The 25,977-nt window shown below is 40.9% G+C and overlaps 1 protein-coding gene across 1 annotated transcript in view; it reads right to left on the minus strand.

The window, feature by feature from the left end:
* Positions 1-23,905, minus strand: part of PAFAH1B1 (platelet activating factor acetylhydrolase 1b regulatory subunit 1) — a 103,398-nt gene extending 79,493 nt beyond the window's left edge. The window contains exon 1 of the mRNA XM_044248144.1: positions 23,559-23,905. The gene's annotated coding sequence lies outside the window, so the exon portion shown is untranslated. The remainder of the gene's footprint in view (positions 1-23,558) is intronic.
* Positions 23,906-25,977: the final 2,072 nt, after the last annotated feature.

Raw genomic sequence — 25,977 nt, forward strand, 5'->3', positions numbered from 1 at the left:
ACTGGGGCGCCTGGGTGGCTCAGTGGGTTAAGCCGCTGCCTTCGGCTCAGGTCATGATCTCAGGGTCTGGGATCAAGTCCTGAATTGGGCTCTCTGCTCAGCAGGGAGCCTGCTTCCCTCTCTCTCTCTCTCTGCCTGCCTCTCTGTCTACTTGTGATCTCTCTCTGTCAAATGAATAAATAAAATCTTAAAAAAAAAAAAAGGCTGAACACTGATTATACTACAAACTTAAAATTGAAGACCTTTTTACATTCTAACATGCATATTACTTTTCTGGTTTCTGCTTACAAATATTACATTTTTGGGTGACAGTTAGACAAACATAGCTGTAAAAGCCCTCTAAGCCTCATGTTTTAAGTTAAAACTAAGACACACACATAAAAATCCAATGCCATAACCAAGAAAAAGTTTTCTAACGCTTTCCAATCACACAAATAATATAATACTATTCTTTCTTTTCTTTTTTTAAGATTTTATTTATTTATTTGAGAGAGAGAGAGAGCAAGAATAGAGGAGAGGGAGAAGCAGAGAAGCCTGATGTGGAACTCCATCCATGGACCCTGGGATCATGACCCCAACCAAAGGCAGACACTTTAACCGACTGAGCCACCCAAATGCCCTGAAGATACACTGTTTTATGTACCTTTTTTTTTTTATTTAAAAACTAAGGTTTGGTGAATACAAATGAAGATAGTCCATTATGACAATGCAGGTATCACTACAATTCTTTTTTTTTTTTTTTAAGATTTTATTTATTTGCCAGAGAGAGAGAGAGAGAGTACACACAAGCAGGCCAGAGAGGCAGGCAGAGGCAGGCAGAGAAGCAGGCTCCCTGCCGAGCAAGGAGCCCAATACGGAACTTGATCCCAGGACTTTGGGATCATGACCCAAGCCGAAGGCAGCGACTTAACCAACTGAGCCACCCAGGCATCCCTATCACTACAATTCTTAAGCAATGGAGTAATGTTCTAAAGTTGGTATTTCATGGTGACTGTTTTGGAGAAAATACATAGGAGATATTAAAACAAGGGAAATTTGGAAGTAGAAGACTGGGATGGAGCAAAGGGAATGATTTGAAAAAGGAGCTTTTATGGTCAAACCGCAATTAAGCAAAAGTGGATTTTTTTTTTGGGACACAGACATGAGGATGACATTCTCTAGTCCTAAATACAGATCCCTTGTTTACATCCAAGGACAACTGCCCAGGTATTATGACAACACAATTGGAAAACCTGCAGTGTCTTTCAACTGAACTGATTTCTTCTAGTTTACTATTATCCATTGCAGTGTTTGCCTCCACTAAAACAGATAATTGAGGAACTATATTCTTGGTGTTTCTTACTGAGGATCTTCCAGGTACCCAGTACTCGAACCCAACAATACAGATCTGTGTACCATGTAGCTCAGCGCACAGGAAAGCTACCTATGACATAAAAGCAATGTTAAGAAATAGTTCCTGTCCATAAAAAACTTATATATGTTGATTATAAATGGAAGATGTGAGCTATACATATCCTTTCATTCATTCATTGTTTATTATGCTAGGCTCTGTGCTACCAGGTTTTAAGATTAAAGATGATTAAAATGCAATCAAACCCTAAATTAATGTACAATCTAGTTTATTTTTATTTTTAATTTTTTTTTTAAGATTTTATTTATTTATTTGACAGAGAGAGATCACAAGTAGGCAGAGAGGCAGGCAGAGAGAGAGAGGAAGGGAAGCAGGCCCTCTGCTGAGCAGAGAGCCCGATGTGGGACTCGATCCCAGGACCCTGAGATCATGACCCGAGCTGAAGGCAGCGGCTTAACCCACTGAGCCACCCAGGCGCCCCAATGTACAATCTAGTTTAAAACTAAGGTGGGAAGCGGGACAGGAAAGAAGGTAATAATGAAACTATAAAGTGAGCTGAAGATTAAATCAGCTTTACAAACTAAAAGATTAAAAAAACTGAAGTGATTAGAAAATTTCTGAGGAAGGTTTTGGAAGAAGGGAAAATCTTATGTTGAATAAAACAGGACAATAAAGTTTCCAAATTCAAAATTATTTGAAGCAGCTGGAAAATACAGTATTGCTAAGAAGTTGAGGCTAGGGGCGCCTGGGTGGCTCAGTGGGTTAAAGCCTCTGCCTTCCGCTCAGGTCATGATCTCAGGATCCTGGGATTGAGCCCCACATCGGGCTCTCTGCTCATCAGGAAGCCTGCTTCCTCCTCTCTCTGACTTCTGCCTACTTGTAATCTCTGTCTGTCAAATAAATAAATAAAATCTTTAAAAAAAAAAAAAAAGAAGTTGAGGCTAAAGACGGCAAACTAAGAAATACAAAAGTCATCAAAAAATAGGTTTCGACTCCGAATTAAAAAGATTTATAGTTCTAGTTTGGATGAAGAAAAAAAAATCTTATTTTTAAGGGGCAGAGCCATATATGTTTCTTGAGGGTAGAGACCATATCTATTACAGACATAAATAAAAAACAGTACCAGTACCTACTTACATTTAATCTGTGCTACAGTGCTCGCTTCGGCAGCACATATAATAATCTGTGCTACAAATTATCATGAATCCTGATCTATAGGAATGGTCTTCTGCTGAGGCAAGTTCTAGCAACATAAGATAGGGTTGTGGCCCTTTTTTCCTTTAAGTCTACTTCTTAATGATTTTACTATCTAGGGATACTCTGGAAAAATAATGATCTGTGTACCTTCAAAGAAGAGAGTCATGTAGCAGATTTAAATTTTTTTCTAAGAGGAATCTTCTACTAGCACTCGCACAAATTCCGAGTACACTAGGTTTTCACCAAAATATTTAAATCCTACACATAAATGGTCTGTATTTCATGTGCAGAACATCTGCACTTTAGGTACTTGCCAAAGAGATCAGTATCAGGGGCGCCTGGGCGGCTCAGCGGGTTAGGCCTCTGCCTTTGGCTCAGGTCATGATCTGAGGGTCCTGGGATCAAGCCCCGCATCAGGCTCTCTGCTCAGCAGGGAGCCTGCTTCCCTCTCTCTCTTTCCTCCTACCCCCTGCCTATTTCTGATCTCTCTGCATCAAATAAATAAATAAAATCTTTTTAAAAAAAAGAGAGATATCAATATCAATATGTATGGAAAACTTGGCTGAAAGAAATTAGATCCCTTGGTCAGACAACAAAGGGCAATATATATACTTTTTCAGACTGCCTCTCCCATGACATGGTCGATCTTTCCATATTAAGTGTTATTAAATACTAGACATCCATCTAACGTAGAGATGTTGATGAGGGTAATGACAATAGTATATAATCCCCGTTATGAAGACCTCCATGAAAAATTCTACTCTGATAGTGGTTACTTATCTTTCTGGATTAACTAGTTTACTTTTATCATAAGAATATTGTGAAAATAATGTAACAGGTTTTTTATTCTGATAGCTCATAAAAAGCTAAGAGTTAAATTTGTACTCTGCCTGTAGCAAGTACATTGTAATATACCTTTTTGGCCTAGATTCTGATTACATTTTATCCTTACACTTTGTTTCTTCTTTCTCTTCACCTTTTTTTTTTTTTTTTTGATTTGCCAAATTTGCTCCTTTTTTAAGGTAGCCACTCATGGATTTGAACAATAACATATAGCACTTTGCTGAAATGAGTATTTTTTTAAATTTACAGATTCTATTTATTCATTTGAGACAGAGAGAGAGAGAACATGAGCAGTGGGAGAAGGAGAGGAAGAAGCAGACTTCCTGCTGAGCCGGGGGCCCAGATGTGGGACTCAAACCCAGGAGACCCTGGGATCACGACCTGAGTTAAAGGCAGATGCTTAACCATCTGAGCCACCCAGGTACCTGAAATGAGTATATTCTAGGTACATTTTTCGTAGGTTGATTTCTGGTCGGCTTGAAGCACTCCATTCCAAGACAAGAGAAATCTTTCTCTTCACTTTTTGAAGATTTTATTTATTGATTTGACAAAGAAATAGAGAGAGCCAGAGAGCCAAGCAGGAGGAATAACAGAGGGAGAGGGAGAAGCAGACTCGCTGCTGAGTGGGGCAGCGGGGGTACAGGGTGTGCCTTCCATCCCAGGCCACTGAGATCAGAACCTGAGCGAAAAGCAGATGCTCAACCCATTGAGCCACCAAGGCACCCCTTTCTCTTCACTTTTAATCTATGGTATTTTAAAGTGTGTGCATCTTTATAAACTGCCTTAAATAAAGGGTTACAAATCAAATTTAGAGACTAGAGAGGTAAAACTGTGAATCACCAAGAAAAGAGACAACAGTGATAGAACTGGGTTTTTTTGGTTTTTTAATATTTTATTTATTTATTTGACAGAGAGATGACAAGTAGGCAGAGAGGCAGGCGGGGTGGGAGGCGAAGCAGGCTGGGCAGAGAGCCTGATGTGGGGCTTGATCCCAGGACCCTGAGACCATGACCTGAGCCGAAGGCAGAGGCTTAACCCACTGAGCCACCCAGGCGCCCCAAGGTTTTGTTTTTTGTTTTCTTTTTTAAAAATATTTATTTATTTGACAGAGATCACAAGTAGGCAGAGAGAGAGGAGGAAGCAGGCTCCCAGTGGAGCAGAGAGCCCGACGTGGGGCTTGATCCCAGGACCCCGGGATCATGACCCGAGCCGAAGGCAGAGGGGCTTTAACCCACTGAGCCACCCAGGCGCCCCATTTTTTTTTTTTTTTTAATAAAGATTTTAGAGTCAGACACTCACCAGGCTAAGCCAACCAGGCACCCCTAGAACGTGGTTTTTAATAGAAGTTCAATTAAAAATAAAATGATCAGAAAAACCACAACTGCAAGCTAAACCCTGAACTACCTGGGGCACCTGGCTGGCTCCATCAGTGGCGCATGCTAGAGTGTTCTATCCCTGTGCTGGGTGTAGAGATAACTTAAAAACAAACAAACAAACAGGGCGCCTGGGTGGCTCAGCAGGTTAAAGCCTCTGCCTTCAGCTCAAGTCATGGTCCCAGGGTCCTGGGATCAAGCCTCCACATTGGGCTCTTTGCTCAGCAGGAGCCTGCTTCCCCCTCCTCTCTCTGCGTGCCTCTCTGCCTACTTGTGATCTCTGACTAATAAATAAATAAAATCTTAAAAAAAAAAAAAAAAAAAACTAAAAAAAAAGAAAAAGAAAACCCTGGACCATCCATCACTTGCAGTCTCTGGATAAGGTACTTAATAGATACACAGTGCTTGATAAAAGTGGGATGGTTAAGGAGATTATACCAGTTTTCAACCCCTCTGCTTAAAACATTTCTAGAACAAGGGTATATGTAAAGCTTTAAAAAAAAAAAAAAAAAAAGGTGGGGCACCTAGGTGGCTCAGTGGGTTGGGCCTCTGCCTTCCAGCTGGGTTCAGGTCATGATCTCAGGGTCCGGAGCCTGCTTCCCTCTCTCTCTGCCTGCCTCTCTGCCTACTTGTGGTATCTGTCAAATGAATAGATAAATCTTAAAAAAAAAAAAAAAAAAAAAAAAAAAAAGATGAATATCTTGCATCACAAACTTCATGAATTACAAACTGTCTTAGTATCTTTTTGATCTTCAACTGCACTGTGTCCTCACTACTACTTACACAAAAATGCAGAGATCACACACACAGAGAACAATGCAGGTAATATAAATGTGCAAAGCAGGCAAGGTTGTAATCTTTCCATACTAGACTCATTTTGTTTGCATATTAATTATACTACAGTATTCTTCACTTCCAGAGAAATATACTCTGTTCCACTTTTGCTAGCTACTGCAGTCACCCAACTATACTTTTTTCCATTTCTTACAGAAACATCAACAAAGAAGTATTTCTTCACTATAAAAAAAACAGTGCAAAGGCAATAATAAATAGTAATGAAGTGGTAGGAACTTGTTTCACTGGTGAGCTTATCCCCATCTATAGGAGGGCAGCTGCAACTCCACTTGGGCCAATTGTTGCCATGGGAACATGTGAGCCTCATAGTTCCAAGAGCTCGTAATTTTTCAGGATAATCCAAAAATGGAGACTTTATGCAAACAGCTAATTTTTAAATGTTGACTAAAAAGAATTCTTTTAACAATGCAATACAAAGAGAAATGCAATTATAGATCTGGTTCTGCCTAAAGGCTGCCTACCAGTGTGTAAACCCTAGCACAATACTGGATTAATATGGGTTTTTGTGGGGAGTTTTTGGTTTGTTTTTTTTAAAGATTTTTAAAATTTATTTGACAGAGAGAGAGAAATCACAAGCAAGCAGAGAGGCAGGCAGAGGGGGGGGGGGAAGCAGGCTCCCCACTGAGCAGAAAGCCTGATAACGGGGCTCGATCCCAGGACCCTGGGATCATGACCTGAGCCGAAGGCAGAGGCTTAACCCACTGAGCCACCCAGGTGCCCTGTAAGCATTTTTTTTTTTTTAAAGATTCCATTCATCTATTTGAGATAAAAAGAGAGAGAGAAACAAGCAGACTCCCTGCTGACTGGGAGCCTAACGTGGGAGATTGATCCCAGGACACCAAGATCACAACCCCAGCCAAAGTCTGATGCTTAACTGACTGAGCCACCCAGGTGCCCTTTAAGCATTATTTTTTGTTTTCTTTTGTTTAAAGACTTTATTTACTTGAAAGAAAGCACAGAGGAGGAAGAGGGACAAAGGGAGAGGGAGAAGCAGGTTCCCTGCTGAGCAGGGAGCCCCATGAGGGGCTGGATCCCAGGAGATGCTTAACCTTAATGAAATGAGCCACCCAGATGCCCCCACTTTAAGCATTCTTACATACAGTTTATAATTGTATAAACTATGTATGTATGTATATATGTATGTATTATACATATATACTTTACGGTTGTAGTATTAAAAACAACAAAAGGATATATACAAACTTTAAGAGGAATTTTATTTCCCAGTGAGGGGAAAGGGATTAGAGGTATAAAAGCAACATCAACTATAATAAGAGGTTATTTCTTGAACTAAAGCAAATATAACAAAATGTTAACACCTCTCAATTCTGATAATAGTTTACATGGATTTTTTTTTCATTACTCAAAGTACTTTTCCTGCATGTGGTTTTTTTTTTTTTAAGATTTTTATTTATTTGATAGACAGAGATCACAAGTAGGCAGAGATGCAGGCAGAGAGAGAGAGAGAGGAGGAAGCAGGCTTCCCGCTGAGCAGAGAGCCCGCTGTGGGGCTTGATCCCAGGACCCTGGGATCATGACCTGAGCCGAAGGCTTTAACCCACTGAGCCACCCAGGCGCCCCTTCCTGCATGTTTTTAAGCACGTTCCATACTTAAATAGCAAGTTAAACTGGAAATATGTAAAATTTTTAAAAAGCTTTCTTCTGAGTATAGGTCCCATCATAGGGCCTCCGACAGCAAGATGATTATATAAATGATACGAAAGCACTGAAGGAATAAATCCTTTACTTTTGAGGTCCTACAGAATTTTGGAGTCAAATAGTGGAGATTCAAATACCAACCTAGCCATTTACAAACTGTGTGACCTTGGGCAAATTGTCCAATTTCCTAAGCCTATTTGCCCATTTATAAAGGGAGCTCTACCACCCACCTCAAATACTTGTGGTGAAACTTAGTGAGATAATCAGTGTTAAGGGCCTGTCTGCCATTTTACTTCCCTTAACAGAGCTCAGGAATGATGAGGAGATAATAATTTCAATTTGAAAAATGGCAATATGGCATAGTACCTTTTGCACCTTTACATATATAAGCAAAGTGAAAGAGAAGCTGTCCTCCTAGTGTCCAAAGTCAAGAACAATCAGTTTTGCCATCACAAAATGGCAGAAAGTAAAGGTGGACTGCCCTATCACCATCATCAACTCATCTTAATCATCTCCATCATCATCATAATTACAATGACACACATTTACTGAATGTTTAGTGAGTGCCAGGTACTGTTCTAGGCTCTTCAAATGCATTAACTCATTTGATACATAACATAAAATCTGATGTAAGCTAAAACAGAGAAAAAGTAACAGATACCATAAGATTATGAACTGAATGGAGAAGAAAATCTCTTTCAGGTGAAAAAAATTAGGAAAGTTGCCTGGAAAAGGAAAATCTGGTATGCAGATTCTAAAGACTCACAGGTCAGGGTACACACAGAGGAAAAGAGAAGGGAGTGGTACAGTGGAAACACCTTAAGGAACAGGAAGTATCTTTTTTTTTTTTTTTTTAAAGATTTTATTTATTTATTTGAGAGAGACAGCGAGAGAGAGCATGAGCGAGGAGAAGGTCAGAGAGCGAAGCAGACTCCCCATGGAGCTGGGAGCCTGACGTGGGACTCGATCCCGGGACTCCAGGATCACGCCCTGAGCCGAAGGCAGTCGTCCAACCAACTGCGCCACCCAGGCGTCCCCAGGAAGTATCTTCATAAAGCTGAATTACAGATACATGGCAGGAAGTAAGAAAAAGGATGAAAAGACAAGCCAGGACACAAGAAAAGTCCTTGAGTGCCTAATTAGAATTAAGCTGGCATCTATTAAATAGCATGTTTCCAGCAATGTACCATTTGCATTTTTGTGTATTGCTCATTAAAGTCAGTAAAAAGCGGGGCGCCTGGGTGGCTCAGTGGGTTAAAGCCTCTGCCTTCGGCTCAGGTCATGATCCCAGGGTCCTGGGATCGAACCCCCACATAAGGCTCTCTGCTCAGCAGGGAGTCTGCTTCCCCCTCTCTCTCTGCCTGCCTGTCTGCCTACTTGTGATCTCTTTCTCTGTCAAATAAATAAATAAAATCTTTAATTAAAAAAAAAAAAAAAGACAGTAAAAAGCTGATTTTTGACAAAGTGACTTCAGAACTGTGGTTCAGGAAAATTAATCTGGCTGCTTTATGTAATATCTGACATAATTCCTCTTACTCTCTCCTATGGCTAACACCCAGTTTCACAATTTTACCCAGACACCTAAGCTACAAATCTGAGATGTCTTCTAATAGTTCCCTCTCCCCATCACACTACTCATTCACAGGTCTACCTCCTAAAACTTTCTCTCATCAGCAACCTTTGTTGTTATGATCTTATTTCAAGCACTCATCATTCTTCTCTGAAAGTCTCCCAACCTTTAAACTCCAATCTATATCCCTCTCTGCCTCCCATTTAAACTATCTAACATACACATCTGATCATAATGCTCATCTTTGTTTGGAACTGTTTGTTGACTTCCAAATTGCCTACCATATATATATATAGAGAGAGAGAGAGAGAGAGAGACACACACACACCATAATTTACAAAGTCTATCAGTCTGGCTCATATGTACCTTTACAGTCTCACAGCCATACATACCCTACAAATCCCCTCTGCTGAACTACTTTCTAGCATACACATTAATAGTTTTTCATGCTTTTGTAGCTGTGTATGTTGCTGTTCTCTCTACTTAAAATAACCTTCCCCCAAGTCCACTCCAATTATTCATTTAAGAGTCTGTTTAAGTAACATCCTTCTCAACTGTCTTTAGTGGCCAGAGATCTGGTGGCCCTGCAATAGCCTAGGTGACAGATATCATACACAATGTACACCACTATAATCCAGGACCCAGATTTTAAATACTACATAAGGAAGGAAAAAAAAAACCCCACAAACTATGTAAGGACACTGAATTTCCTATCCATTTATTTATATCACTAAGAATCCAGAGAAAATTCAAATCCAAAAGTTCTATTTTCAGTCAGGTCCGCCCCCCTTTTATAAAACAATTTGAATGGTAAAACAAGAAAAAAAATTTCATAAAATCTGACAAATCCTTACACTTGAAACTAATATAACACTGCATGTTAACAATACTGGAATAATAAAAATAATAATAATAATTTAATAATAGCCCTTTGCCAATCTAACAAATCTAGAAATAGCGAGGGAAACAGGGAGCTGAGATTTGCCTAAAAAATGAGCAAGTGATTAAATATTCTGGCTATTAAAGTTTATGGCCATATTTTCATAAACAATTGTACATAACAGAATTAACAAATTTTAATGTTTTTAATGACTGAATCGTCACTTCAAAATTTTTAAAATATTACACGATGGTGCTAGTTATTATCTTTATAATCACAAATCTCAACATGAAGATATAACATAAAAAACACATAACAAAATTATTATTCAAGCTTTCTGGCTCTTTAGAATTGACCTAAATAAGAGTATTCTGCCTAACGGTATAACCTTAAAGAGAAATTTCTCTCTAACTAGAAATAAAACAACAGCCTATTATTTTAGAGAAATTTAAAAGTATCTTAGGTCATTAGTTTTCATTTTTATGGAAGCATCACAATATACCCCCAAAGCTTCAAATACCACTAGCACAGAGAATATCTAAAATCCAAAATACTTTAAAAAGTATTGCTTTAGAAAGAGTAGAAATAAAACTTTATGTGGGAGTCAACCTTGACTCTTTATTCCTTTATAACCAATTATTTTGATTTACAAAGTTTACCTCCTTAACATTTGTTTGATTATTCTCCTTTTGTCTATCCTTACCACCATCATTTCTCACTTGGACTAATTTCAACGGGTCTGCCAAAATGCATTCTTGGCCTGTTAACATTTATCCTCTATACAGCTTGCAGAGCCACCTATTTAAGATACAATCTGGACCATATCACTATTCTCCTTAACAAAACCTTCGGGGCGCCTGGGTGGCTCAGTGGGTTAAGGCCTCTGCCTTTGGCTCGGGTCATGATCCCAGAGTCAGGGGATCGAGCCCCCATCGGGCTCTCCGCTCAGCAGGGAGTCTGCTTCCTCCTCTCTCTCTGCCTGCCTCTCTGCCTACTTGTAACCTCTGCCTGTCAAATAAATAAATAAAAATCTTTAAAAAAAAGAAAAACCTTTATCCGCTCCCTATTTTTTATTTACTTAATTATTTATATAACACTTACTATATGCTAGTCCCTGCTTTAGGTGTTTTACAAGTGTTCATTTACTCCTCACAACGGCTTATAGGAACTTAAGTAACTAGTCTTTATAGTGTGCACATGTGTGTAAAATACAGATAACACAGTTATGTAAGCAGCAGAGCTAAAAGCTGAACCCAGCACCTGGGCTCCACAGTTGGGACTCTTTTTTTTTTTTTTTTTTTTTTAATTTATTTGACAGAGAGAAATCACAAGCAGATGGAGAGGCAGGCAGAGAGAGAGAGGGATGCAGGCTCCCTGCCGAGCAAAGAGCCCGATGCGGGACTCGATCCCAGGACCCTGAGATCATGACCTGAGCCGAAGGCAGCGGCTTAACCCACTGAGCCACCCAGGCGCCCCAAAAATTTATTTTTTTTTTAAGATTTTATTTATTTATTTGACAGAGACAGATCACAAGCAGGCAGAGAGGCAGGCAGAGAGAGGGGGAAGCAGACTCCCTGCTGAGCAGAGAGCCCGACGCGGGACTCGATCCCAGGACCCTGAGATCATGACCTGAGCCGAAGGCAGCGGCTTAACCCACTGAGCCACCCAGGCGCCCCCACAGTTGGGACTCTTAATCACTCAACCAAGCTGCCTCCCTACTTCCTAAAGTCTACCTGCTCTAAAATAGATCATATGGCCTTTGATGAGTATCTGGTGGTCCCTGCCCACGTTTCAAGTCTCATTTCTAATCAAGTTCCACTTTGCTCACACTCCAGTAACACTGAGCATCATGTAATGTAGTGTCAAGTCTTCCCTTCTCCCCACTTTGTAACCTTTATGATTCTACTTCTGCTGTTCCCAGTTTGGAGCACCTTCTAGTACTTCAGCCTGGTTCCTACAAAAGACTGCACTGAATACATCCCAATGACAGAATCAATTTTTTAATGCTTCATAAGATTAGTGAACAATAAAAAACAAAAATTTCCTATTTTAATTACACTGGCAGACATATGAAATACAAAAACACCAAATGTTTCAGGTCTCAAGTCTCCAGAACACCTAACTGGTTATCCAGTTAAAACACACACAAACACGGTGCCTGGGCGGCTCAGTTGGTTAAGCAACTGCCTGCAGCTCAGGTCATGATCCTGGAGTCCCAGGATCGAGTCCCATCATCAGGCTGCCAGCTCCACCAGGAGTCTGCTTCTCCCTCTGACCTTCTCCACTCTCATGCACTCTTTCTCTCAAAAAATAAATAAAATCTTAAAAAAAACATGCACAGGGGCACCTGGGTGGCTCAGTGGGTTAAGCCGCTGCCTTCGGCTCAGGTCATGATCTCAGGGTCCTGGGATCGAGTCCCGCATCGGGCTCTCTGCTCAGCAGGGGGCCTGCTTCCCTCTCTCTCTCTGCCTGCCTCTCCACCTACTTGTGATTTCTCTCTGTCAAATAAATAAATAAAGTCTTTAAAAAAAAAAAAAAACACACGCACAAACAAAACAAAACAAAAAAAAAACCCACACACACACAACAACAATAACCAAAAAACCTTCCCTAACCTTGGTCCTCCTTCAACTCTTGAAGTCTATGATGGAGACTGGAAATTTAAATTTTTAACAGATGAAAACCTACATCTGATGAGGATAGTCCATTAACGCCCTGCTTTAAAGGCCAGATCAAGGTCATCAGACCAGATCAACTCCTCCATACCAACTCATGACCCCAGCTACATTGAACTACTTGGAACTTTCCTCACCGAACAAGGTGTATTCATGAGACTGGGAACTAATCATTTTCTCTGCCTGGAACCCCAAACAATAGAAAAGGATTTCTTTTAAAATGTTCAGCACCTTTGTGAAGACTTCTTTGAACAGTATGGGCCCTCATCACATGAAGTACATACTTTGATTACAGCAGTGTTATGCGACCTTTGCATATTAAGTTATGCAAAGGTAGCATACCTTCAAGGGCAGACATGACAATCATGTCTGTATACTCTGTACTTGGGATATAAAGTTGTTAAAAAATGTTTGCTGGAAACTTTAATGAAAATTTATTTTTTTAAAAGATTTGTTTTGGGGCGCCTGGGTGGCTCAGTGGGTTAAAGCCTCTGCCTTCGGCTCAGGTCATGATCCCGGGGTCCTGGGATCAAGCCCCACATCGGGCTCTCTGCTCAGCAGGGAGCCTGCTTCCTCCTCTCTCTCTGCCTGCCTCTCTGCCTGCTTGTGATCTCTGTCTCTGTCAAATAAATAAATAAAATCTTAAAAAAAAAAAAAAGATTTGTTTTTAGAGAGAAAAAGTGAGAGTGCAAAGGGAGAGGGAGAAAAAGAATCCCAAGTAGACTGCCACTGAGCATGGAGCCCATCCATTGCAGGGCTCCATCCCACAACCCTGAGATCATGACCTGGGGCCAAAATTGAGTCAAAGACACTTAACTGACTGAGCCACCCAGGCACCCCTAAAAACAAAACAAAACAAAACAAAAAACTGATGAATATTTAGAAGGGAAATACATGTAGTGGTGTTGAATGTTTTTTAAATTTTTATTTTTAATTTTTATTTTTTGCATGGCTTGAACTCAAACCCTGACATCAAGACCTGAACTGAGATCAAGAGCCTGAGCCACCCAGACACCCCAGGAGCTTTTTGTTTTTTGTTTTTAAGTAGAAACCTAACGCAAATCTCTTACAAGTGTTACAATGGAAGGGCAAGATATAAAAAGAACTGTAATAACTGCAATTCTCAAAAATAATCCTACTCTCAAATTATAAATTCTCCTTAATGTAAAATAAATCTTTCAAGACATAGATCTACCAGTTCTGTTTTGAAAGAGTTTAATCAGTCAAAATGTTTTGTTTTCTGCTGTACTATTTAAAACTTATTTGGTATATTCAAATACTAGTAAAGAATCAATGACTAAGATATCCTATTTGCTTTGCTTCTCAGATCACAACAGTCTCCCTCTAAACAAGCCCCAAAATGGGGAAATGGAAAGCTCTTCCCTAAAATCCCAACACTGAACTTTACTCTTAGAATAATTTCTAAAGGGATATATAATTCACTTAAATACATTTCTTCAAAAGCTTTCCTTGATCTTTGGTTTCCAAATTATAGTCCCAACATAAGGATCTTAAATATCCTAAACAAAATTTTTCTGATAGTCAAAAATGTAAATTGTTTTAATAAATGGGGGAGAGATGAATCTGTTTTACAGAAAAACTCCAATTAACATGTGTAAACACTGCCCCCCACCCCAAACACTGAACTTGACTAGCTTCCAAAGGATAAAGTAGGGGAAAGAAAAACAGTAACCTTAGGGTATAGAGAAAACTGGAACATACTATGTAAACTACATGATGAAGGTTAACACCACCCATGATATTTTGTGTGTATCATATAGCCCTAGATGACAGGATGAGAAGTACACTTCACCTCTGCGATATTTCTTCCCAAAACCCTTCACCCCAGTCTACTGAAAAAAACACCACACAAACCCAGTTTGGGAGACATTTTACTGGATACCTGATGAGTACTACTCAAGACTCTCAGGGTAGGGAGCCTGGGTGGCTCAGTCGTTAAGCCTCTGCCTTCAGCTCAGATCATGTTCCCAGGGTCCTGGGATCAAGCCCCACATCGGGCTCCCTGCTCAGTGGGAATACTGCTTCTCCCTCTCCCACTTCCCCTGCTTGTGTTCCTTCTCTCGCTGTGTCTCTCTCTAATAAATAAAATCTAAAAAGGAAAAAAAAAAAAAAAGACTGTCAGGGTAATAAAAAACAAGGAACCAACAAGAAATTGTCAAATACAGATAATGTCTGGAGTATAGCTAACAGTAAATACCAAGACAGACGAATGTTAACTCAAAAATATAAGATGTTAACAATGGGAAAAATTGGGTTCAGGGTGTATGTACTCCGAACTATCTTTACAACGTGTCTGTAAATTGAAACGATTCCAAAATAAAAACTAATAAATAATTTATTTTAAAAAAGGAAAATGTGGAATTATTTAAATTAGTAATATTTAAAAGTATAAAAATGTTCTGATTGTTAAAATAAAAATGTAAACCATACATTACAGTTTAAATAAAATGCTTATTTGTGGGGCACCTGGGTGGCTCAGTTGGTTGGGCAACTGCCTTCAGTTCAGGTCATGATCCTGGAGTCCCAGGATCAAGTCTCACATCGGGCTCCCAGCTCCACGGGGAGCTCTCCCTCTGACCTTCTCCCCTCTCATGCTCTCTCTCTTACTCTTTCTCTCTCAAATAAATAAAATTATTTTTAAAAATTCTTATTTGCAACATACTTTTATATTAAAACAATGAATTATTCCATTTGGCACTGATTTACATCTTTGCCTATTAAGAAAATTCGAGGGGCGCCTAAGTGGCTCAGTGGGTTAAAGCCTCTGCCTTCAGCTCAGGTCATGATCCCAGGGTGCTGGGATCGAGCCCCGCAGCGGGAAGCCTCTTCTCTCTCTGCCTGCTTCTCTCTCTTTTCTCTTCTCTCTCTGCCTGCTTCTCTGCCTACTTGTGATTTCTCTGCCTGTCAAATAAATAAATAAAATCTTTAAAAAAAAAAAAAAAGAAAATTCGGGGGGTGCCTGGGTGGCTCAGTTGAGCGTGGAACTCTTGATTTTGGCTCAGGTCATGATCTCAGGGTAGTGAAATCAAGACTGCCTGCATCAGGCTCCCAACTCCGTGTGGCGTCAGCTTCAGATTCTCTTTCCCTCTCCCTCTGCACATGCCTCTCTAAAGAAAGAAAGTAAGAAAGAAAGAAAGGAAGGAAGAAAGTCTTTTAAAAAACAAAAAAAACCTCTGAAGAGATCACTGGTTTCAGATACACATAATGGATTGTGGGGGGGACCCACGGGGAGGATTCCTAATACTTTTCTTTTTTTTTTTTAAGATTTTATTTATTAATTTGACAATGACACAGCAATAGAGGGGATACAAGCAGGGGAAGTGGGAGAGGGAGAAGCAGGTTTCCCTGCCAAGCAGGTACCCCCTTAATACTAATTCTTAACAAATACACTTAAGGGGTACCTAGGGTGGGCTCAGTCAGTTAAGTGTCTTTTGGGCTCAGATCATGATCTCAGGGTCCTGGGATCAACCCTGGCATCAGGCTCTCTGCTCAGTGGGAGTCTGCTTGGGATTCTCTCTTCTCACTCCGTCCCTCCCCACCCCCCGCCCCACACACACCCCCCTCTCTCTCTAAAATAAATAAATCTTACAAAAAAAAAAAAAAAAAGAAAGAAATACACTTAAAAATTTAAAAAGCTACTCTATTAAGGGGCACCTGGATGGCTCAGTTGGTTAAGCATGATTTGGCTCAGGTCATGATTTCAGGGCCCTGGGATCAACCTCGCATCCAGCTCCCTGCTCAGCTGGGAGTCTGCTTGTCCCTCTGCCCCTCCCCCCCACTCCATGGGGGGGGCACAATGTGCGTGCAAGCTCTCTCTCTCTTTCTCAAATCAATAAAATCTTTTTTAAAAAACCACTATGTTAATATAGTAATGACTATTTGATTAAACTGTACGTTAAATTCTCCTTAAAAAAATCTTTAATGGGGCGCGCCTGGGTGACTCAGTGGGTTAAAGCCTCTGCCTTCGGTTCAGGTCATGATCCCAGGGTCCTGGGATGGAGCCCCGAGCCCCGCATCAGTCTCTCTGTTCAGCAGGGAGCCTGCTTCCTCCTCTCTCTCTGCCTGCCTCTCTGCCTACTTGATATCTCTGTCTGTCAAATAAATAAATAAAATCTTTTACAAAAAGAAATCATTTACTAAAGGATTTACAGGACATTCATCATTCAGTAGTAGCCATTATTCTCTGCATTAGATACCACCAACATTATCCATTTACAGATAAGGAAGCTGAAGCTTCTGCTCAAAGAACATAGTGGGCAATTTGTGGAATTAGGACTACTAAAGTAGTCATATATGGTTTTAGTCAATAGCTTTATTTGTTTTCTGTGATAATGCTGAATGTGTAACTCCCCTGCTTAAAAAATAAAAATTAGCAACAAAAAAAACCAAATAATCAATAAAACTGACTCATCTTCACTTTCCCTTCTTTGGCAGTCAGTGTATTTTTTCTTCAAATTTTTATTTTATTTATTTATTTAAGTAATCTCTACAACCCAATGTGGGGCTCAAACTCATGACACCAAAATCAAGATTCACACACTCTTATAACTGAGCCAGCCAGGCTCCTGCAGTCAGGATATTTTTGATAAAATAAAAACAAATACAAAAAGATGAATAAAATATGCCTTAAGCATACAGAGCACTAATATCACAAAACATATCTTTCTATCTTTGCCAAAGACATAAAGTAGATTAATCAATATGCAAAATCTTAATAAACATGAAATTCTGTATGCCTTTAAAAATTGAAGACCTTGAAAATTTCCCAGATTCTTAACTTCACTGTTACCAAAAGACAGTCTCTCTGAAAATTTTTAAAGTTTTTTAAAAAAATTTATTTATTTAGGGGCGCCTGGGTGGCTCAGTGGGTTAAAGCCTCTACCTTTGGTTCAGGTCATAATCCCAGGGTCCTGGGATTGAGCCCCACATCAGGATATCTGCTCAGCAGGGAGCCTGCTTCCTCCTCTCTCTCTGTCTCTCTGCCTACTTGTGATCTCTATATGTCAAATAAATAAATAAAATCTTTTTTAAAATTTTTATTTATTTATTTGACAGGGAGAGAGAGAGAAATCACAAGTAGGCAGAGCAACAGGCGGCCGGAGGGGGGCGGGGGGCGGGGGGAGCAGGCTCCCCGCTGAGCAGAGAGCCCAATGCACTCAATCTCAGATCCTGAGATCATGACCTGAGCTGAGGACAGAGGCTTAACCCACTGAGCCACCCAAGGGCCCCTCTCTGAAAATTTGTTAACAGCCTTAGTTAAATGTCAATAATTCTTGACAACACATTAAGAGTTCAAGAACAGATAATCACAATGAAAAATAAAACAAATAGTTACAAGATGCAAATGTAATGCATTCAGGTGGATTAATTCACTTCTTATGGATGAGAATTTTGTGGCCCTGATGCAAGTATGTCAGCAGTGTGACCCTATTCCCTCAAACAACATAAAATCTCTCTTTTTTTTTTAAGATTTTATTTGTTTATTTGACAGAGCTCACAAGTAGGCTGAAAGGCAGGCAGAGAGAGAGTAGGGAGGGGTGCAGGGAAGCAGGCTCCCTGTGGAGCAGAGAGCCCGATGTAGGGCTCGATCACGACCTGAGCCAAAAGCAGAGGCTTTAACCCACTGAGCCACCTAGGCACCCCCAACATAAAATCTCTTTAAAGTAAGTAAGAACACTTATTCCCCCTTCACCTCAATTCCTGAAAGATCACTAGAAGTCAGCTATTACAAAAAACTATAGCATAGCACATTTTCTTTCACATAACCCTGGATTCAATCTATTACAACAAGTATTTATTTACTCACCAATACTACTTATGAGATTTACTTAAATATTAATATTCAATATTAATCTATTAACAATTGCTTATTAATACTACCAGTATGTATGCAACAAGTATTTATTTAGTTATTAATACTACTGTAAAGCAGTATTAGGAACTCTCTGGGAGTCCCTATTCAAATGCCTAATGCCTTATTCAAGCAAAACAGCTAACAATACAGGACTGTATGTTAATAAATGCCAATTTAAATGATGCAGGCAATAAATGCTCATGGATTTTCACCATTTTTTTTTTAAGATTTTATTTATTTGACAGACAGAGATCACAAGTAGGCAGAGAGGCAGACAGAGAGAAAGAGGGAAGCAGGCTCCCTGCTGAGCAGAGAGCCCGACGCAGGGCTCCATCCCAAGACCCTGGGATCACGACCTGAGCCAAAGGCAGAGGCTTTAACCCACTGAGCCACCCAGGCGCCCCGATTTTCACCATTTTAGAAAAGAAATTCACAAACACAAGAATAGTCATAAAAAGGGCCCGTTTTGTCAAAAGAATGAGGAATCATGCAAGGCAATATCTAAGTGGTTTAATGCCTAGACTTACTTCAATCTAGCTGCTACCCCAACGTATGACCTCAGGGAAAGACAGTCTCTAAATTTTAGTTTTGTCACCCATAAAAATACCAATCTGCCCCAAATGGTAGCAGAACAAATGAAAATGAATAACAAGTTCAATGTATTTACAACGTTCCATGGAAATGTTTATGACAATGTTAAATGACAGTAACTTTAGAGGATATCTTTCCAGAAGTATCCTTAATGCACAGACCAATCCTACCTACGAATGTAACAATCAAAAGCCACCATCTTTTAAAGAGAAAACAATAAATAAAAATAATAAGCACTTATGATGTCTGCATCCACTGAGTATAGCATTTCACAAATACCAATTAAATCTAACTGCCATGGCAAGGTTAAAAATTACACAATAGTAGTTCAGACACACAAACCAAGATTCTATTTAAATAACTACCTGAAAATGTCATGCCAAACTAGCAACAAAGCTAGAACAATCCAAAAAGCCTTAATTTAAGTAGTTGATTATTAGGCTCATATTAAAGCATCTTTTTTCAATAAGTACAGATTTCTCAAAACACTTGGCCTTTAGCAACTAGAATTCACTCTACAGCTAAACATCTTCAAGAGAACAGGTTTTCACCTTTTTTTTCCTTTATCTTTTCAGAACTCATTGCATTCCATTAGTTTAATTTTTTTTTAATATCTTATTTATTTATCTGACAGAGAGAGAGAGATCACAAGTAGGCAGAGGCAGGCAGAGAGAGAGGTGGAAGCAGGCTCCCTGCCGAGCAAGAGTCCGACACGGGGCTCGATCCCAGGACTCCGGGATCACGACCCGAGCCGAAGGCAGAGGCTCCAACCCACTGAGCCACCCAGGCGCCATTAGTTTAATTTTAAATAGAGCAACATTTTAAGTAAAAACAGAACAATTACAGTCCTACTGTAGAAGACTTAAGAACAGTGACAAAGAATTTCCACTTCACTTTTAACTATTTCTCTCTTTCCAACATACATGAAAACAGGTTACCTGTCACAATGAAGTATTTTCAAAACAGAGACTTTGAAGCAAATTAAAAAATCTCTTTTAGGACCACAGCAGACATGGCCAGCTCAGTTTAAAACCAACTGAGCCTTATGTCCCTTTGGGAAAAGAGTATGTGACTCACTACTGTAGAACTCAATGGAAAGAATTGGAAAATTCATTCTGGTTGCCCTAAGATTTTCCTTTGAGTTTGTTTTTTAAAGACACCTCCATATACTAACACTGTCAACTTCCATAGTTTCTATGGCTTGTTTATAAAGATGATTAAGTTGTGAGCAAGATGAGCCATATGAAAACAAAAAGTAAGGTCCTATTTTTTTCTTGAGTACCTAAAATACGAGCCACAGGGTGTATATATGCAAATATGTGTAATACACATTGGCATTCATATTATTTAATACATAAAAGAGAAACATTTACATTGAAAAAATAAAATAGAGACAATGAAACATGGAAGTTCTAGCTAGAGAGAGAAGTTATGATACTGATTCTTTCCTTCCAGAAACATCTCCAAATTTCCAATATACTAAAATTATTTTAATTGGAAAAATGGATACCAAATAATTCTACTAAAAAAATGAAATCTATGCCAATCTCATTAAAAATTTTATAAACAGGGGTGCCTGGGTGGCTCAGTGGGTTAAAGCCTCTGCCTTCGGCTCAGGTCATGATCCCAGGGTCCTGGGATCGCCCCGCATCGTGCTATACTGCATCAGGCTCTCTGTACAGCGGGGAGCCTGCTTCCCTTCCTATCTCTCTCTCTGCCTACTTGTGATCTCTGTAAAAAAAAAAAAAAAAAATTATAAATACAGGATTATGAAGAATTTCAAAAACTGATCTCCAAACTAAGCAAAAGATCCTGTCATGTGTATCAGAAACATCCACATATACATATTTGGAACTAAAGCTCTCTTAAACCAAATTATTTTACGCTCCTGATCAATGAATAGTCTACTGAAAAAAAATCACCACTCTTACTGCACTTTTATACCTTAAAACAGTAAGATGGAAATATGTGACATAACGTAGTGAATTACCATTCCCTACCTCACTCATTCCTCAACATATGAACCCTTCTACCTTCTGATCACATTAAAATAACAAAGTGTGAAAATATATCATACACTGACAGCTTAAATCTCATCAAAATCACATTTACCACGTGAATCTGACATTCTTTTGAAGATATCTATTTACATGAATGCTTGATGCAAGACACTCAAGTGACCTACCCTCTCTATGGTAGAACCTTACAAAAGGTCCCTTTCAAGGAACAACACAAGAAGAAAACCTTTATAAATAGCCTTTAACACAAATTATCTTATCCTTTTTTACTCATCTTTGATATTACTAAAAAATAAGATTTACTGTTTCAATCCAAACTAAAGTAAAAGAAAACAACTATAGTATTCTCATTTAGATTTTTGCCATATTTTCAGTTACTATTTTTTGCCAAATATTTCTGGCATTCGTTAACTTACACTTACTTGACTAAAATAATAAAAAAAAATTAACACAGGTTGTCTATATATGTGTATATGTATACACAAATACAGAAAGACAATAAGTGTCCCTGCTTTAGGGCAGGGACATTGCTTTTTACCCCCATCATTCAATACCCACCTTGCAAAAATGGTGGAAACTAAAAGCATCAGATTTTAAAATTTACTACAGAGAAATGCCTTTGTTGTAGCACCAATTAGTATCAGATAACCTTACAAAACATAAGCAGAAGAAAAATGCTATGAAAGGGCAATCTAGCATTTCACAGCTTCTGCTCTCTTACTCCACCCAGTCTCCTCAGCTCAATGGCTGTTCACAGCATCCACAAATATTAGCCCATTTTTAAAAGGGGAGGGGATAGGTACCAAAATAGGGTTATCTCTATCAAAATCAATACATACAGAAATATCTCATAAAAAATTGGGTTTCTTTCTCTGAATTATAAAACAAATTTTAAAATAACAGATTCAAATTTGTTTTAAGAGATCCTCCCCTTCTGAACAATCCAAACAATGATCATTTATAATAAGACATGAAAGAATAAATCACCCTAAAGACAGATTACACTTATGCTTTAATAAAAACTGCAATTTGCAATTGCCAGTTATTTTGCAAAACTGTGTCTTGAAAGACACCCATGAGAGATTAAAAGCTAGCTGATGTCTTAGAAGCAAATCAGAATTTTTTAAGTAAAAGCTTTTTATAAATTCAATATTATATCACTGCCGACATATCCAGGCAGGAAATTTTCCTGATTAAGAAACCTTAAAGCAATCAAGCCCTGCTGCAGAAACAAACAAACAAACAACACAAAACAAAAAAAAATTTTTTTTAAAGCAAATACTACTGTGGCAAAAGAGGAGAGATGACATTACTGGTATGAAAGGCCCAAGCTCTCTCCTCCGCCCTAGTCTCAAGATGAAATTCACACAAAACAACCCACTTCCCAATAAAAACAGAATTACCAAAAATGGCATATATTTTTTGTTTAGCCTTTAAAACGTTATGAATCTCGAGGACTACGTGCTGAAATAGAGGTCGGGATAACAGTGTTATCTTTATTCTCTCCCGATTGCCTTTAAGGAAGGGGGGGGACCTTGGCATGACATCGCCCACTGAGAATGAAACCACAAATCTGGTTCTTCTCTTCAAAAGCACAAATTCTTATCCAAAGGGTTGATGTAATTTGGACCCAAACCCCAACCCCAAAAGAAAATTTCCTGCCCTCCTCCCGGGGAGTTTCTTGCTAAGTCACTGAAGAAAGGCAGAAAAACAAATAAACCCAAGGCACCTTGCTTGCTCTCTTATCTATAATACTGAAAACCTACTCCACTTCTCTACTGCTTAGAGAGAGAGAGAGTTAAAATTTGTCCAGCAGCTCAAAGACATTTTCTATTTTTTTCACCTGGGAGACTAAAGAAGGCACTGCGTTTCCTAAAGGAGTGGGGAGATAAGATGAAGGGGAATGGCTGAGGGCCTCGAAGCTGTCTTACAACGTCAAAAGGCAACTCCCGTCTCAGGAGCCAGTGGCAGAAAAGAAAAACCTGCCAGATTCGGTGGGTGGATGATGCGGATGGTTCGGTGGGTCGGCCGCTCCTCTGGAGGGGGTGTAGAGCCTGGACCACCGCACAGAGGGACCACGGAAGGGCCGGGCCATCCTCCTCAGATCAACCCCATCCTAAGGACAGGTGGGGGACGGAACGCCTGAAGGCCTGTGGGTGCCGAGGCCGCGCGGAGCTGAGCGCAGTCCCCGAGCCGCCAACTCCGGGTGGGGTGGGGACTGCGGAGCTCGCCTTCCGCGGCCAGGGAGAAGAGGGCCAAACCCTTTCCCCAAGATCAGAGAGCGACCTGCTCTCCACGCCCTTCCTACCCAAGAATACTTTTCTTGCTAAGTCACTGAGGGAAGAGGGCGATCTCTTCCCGGGGAGGGCCGCGGGTGGAGTCGCGGCGACTCCGGCACCCCCAAACCCGGGCCGGGGAAGGAGGGGAGCAAGGGCAGCGCCCTCCCCGGCCTGTCCCCCCTCCTCCCGTGTCTCTCACTCAACGGCCGTCGCGGCCGCCATTTTGAGAGCGAGGAGAGAAGAAGAAGGAGGAGGCGGCGGCGGCAGGGGGAGGGGAGAATGGGAGGGAGGGGACCGGCGCAGCCACCTCGTCAGGCCGCCCGGCCCGGCCCGCAGCCGCCCGAGCGCTGTGGAGAAGACAGAGGGGAGGGCGCAGACCCTCGCCGCCTTACCGGAGCGCTGCACCGCCGCCTCCGCAGGGCCTCTTCCGTCCTTCACTCCCATCCACCGGCGGGGGAGGGGGAGAGGGAGAGGGAAGGGAGGAAGGAGGGAGGGAGGGAAGGAGGGAGGGGGAGGATGGCGCGCTGGGCCCGGTCCCGGGAAGGGGGAGGGGAGGGGAGCGGGCGGGCTCCTCAGCCGTTCCGGGGCTCGAGCCCAAGCTTGACGCTCGCGGTTTCTCTCGCTCGCGCCCGAGCTCTCCTCCTTCTCTTTCTCGCTCCTTGGGCTCCGGGATCGCTGCTCGTTCGCTAGCTCACTCGCTATCTCAGTAGCCGGACTCCGCCGCCGCCCCGCCGCTCCAGCTCCGTCTGTCACAGGAGCTGCCCCAACGCCCTGACGTCACCGCGCCGCCGCTGCCGCCGCCGCCGCCGCCGCCGCCCCAAACCCGCGGGGATGAGAGAGGGGAGGGGGGGGCCGGGAGCGGAGAGGGCTGCGGCGCATGCGCCGGCCTGGGCCGGGCCCTAAGCAGCGCAGCCTTCCGCTTAGCGGGCTGGTGTGCGATGCGGTTTGGCGGTACCGAGTGGCGGGCGATCGAGTTTGCGCAGGAGGTGCGCCTTCTCGCGTTCTGCTCGCGTCTGTAACCTTGGGTTCCTTTTTCCTACACCCGCGTCTGACGGTTCAGGGACCTCATGAATTCCGGCTCTGTTCACCTCCCCGTCCTGCTTTTGCCCACAAACAGAGCTGTCCCCGCTTCTCCCGGCCAACAGCGGGGACCCGTTGGGACCCGTGGATTGCGGGCCCCGATGGGCTTCAGAATCAAGTGGAGCTCGGGCCAAGCTACGTCCGGCCTTCGGCTTTATTTCCCAGTTTGGTGGGGGCGAAGAGGAGGGAAGTATATAGGATTGGTTTGGAGAGAGGAGCTGTTGAGGTTAAAAGGCTGATGGAAAGCCCAATTGTTTCATTTTTTATTACAGATCTTTAATTTGGAGGATTCGCTTTTAGACATGATTCAGCTATTCTTTTCCTTAGTCACACACACGTTTGGGACACTTTAAGTCTCAAAACTGACCCCCAAAGAAAGACCTGGAACTTTAATCTCAGAAGGTGCTCACGCCTTTGTGTGTGTGCGTGTATGTGTGTGTTTGGTAAATTATAGGTTAACATACTAATGACGAAGAAGTCTGGCGGATTTGCAGTCTATTTATTCCACACAGAGCTATTTGATTTAAAACAGGCCAGATTTATATTGCACTGTATGTTAACTAAAATTGAAAATAAAATAAAATGGGCTTAATTTGAAGTTCTGAACTTTTCAATATGGAACAGTCCCTAAGTAAAAGGTATCTAGTGTGATTATCTATCTATTAAGTTTATATTGTCCAAGGAAACTCGTTTCCTAAAACGTAGGTTTAGGCTTATGTTTATTGATTTTATTAATTCCCTTTATGTAGGTAAATGCATACACTGACTTTAAGAAGCAGTTGGGTTAATGAAAGAGAGCACTTGGGCATGAATCCTGGATCAGCCATTTACCGGAAGTGCAACCTTGCTAAATTACTCTCTGGCCTAGGTTTCTCCATAAAATAGACCTAATAAATAGCCAGCTTACAAGACTTCTGTGAGAAATGGAGAGATGATGCTGCATTTGTGATATATAGTACCTTAGTGGGGAATCCTAGGTAATCATGTAACCATTTCTGCTTCCTGATACCAAAGCAAGTTTCCTTTTCCAGAGAAAGATTGTCTCTATCCCTGAAGGTGTTCAGGAGGAGCATGAGTGAGGGATGGTTGTCTGGAGGGCTTGGGTTTTTCTTTACAAAGGCAAGGAAGGAAATCAAAAGGTCTCTGGAAGGTCTTTTTCAGGTTTACAGCTTTGGAATTCTTAAGTTGGACAAAGACAACAAGAGGAGGCACAGAGGTTTGGTCTGTGCTGTGTCCCGTAACAGTCAGTAAACATGAAATAAATTAACCTCTCTTGTTCTAAGAATCTACCTTTGGTTCATTTTTACCTTTTAAAATATTTATTGTTGTGTGATATCACACTCCCTGGTATTTAATCAGCTGAGTAAATCAGTTATTTTTAAAATGAATGTTCCAAAAGCCAACAGAATTACCCAGAAAGAAATCAGAATCACATTGATAAACACTGATTTAAGACAAATAGGTAGTAGTGATTGCTGTAAACCTTGAGCTCATGGACTCATCTATTTAGAATCTTTAAAATCTGTTTTTATGTGATTACACGATAAATTGAGATCAGCTTTTATTTCTGTAGCACTCCTTTATTTATTTTTTTTTAAAGATTTTATTTTATTTATTTGAGAGAGAGAGACAGTGAGAGAGAGAATGAGCGAGGAGAAGGTCAGAGAGCGAAGCAGACTCCCCATGGAGCTGGGAGCCTGATGTGGGACTCGATCCCGGGACTCGATCCCG

This window comes from Neovison vison, chromosome 5 (genome assembly GCF_020171115.1).
Source record: "Neovison vison isolate M4711 chromosome 5, ASM_NN_V1, whole genome shotgun sequence".
NCBI lineage: Eukaryota > Metazoa > Chordata > Mammalia > Carnivora > Mustelidae > Neogale > Neogale vison.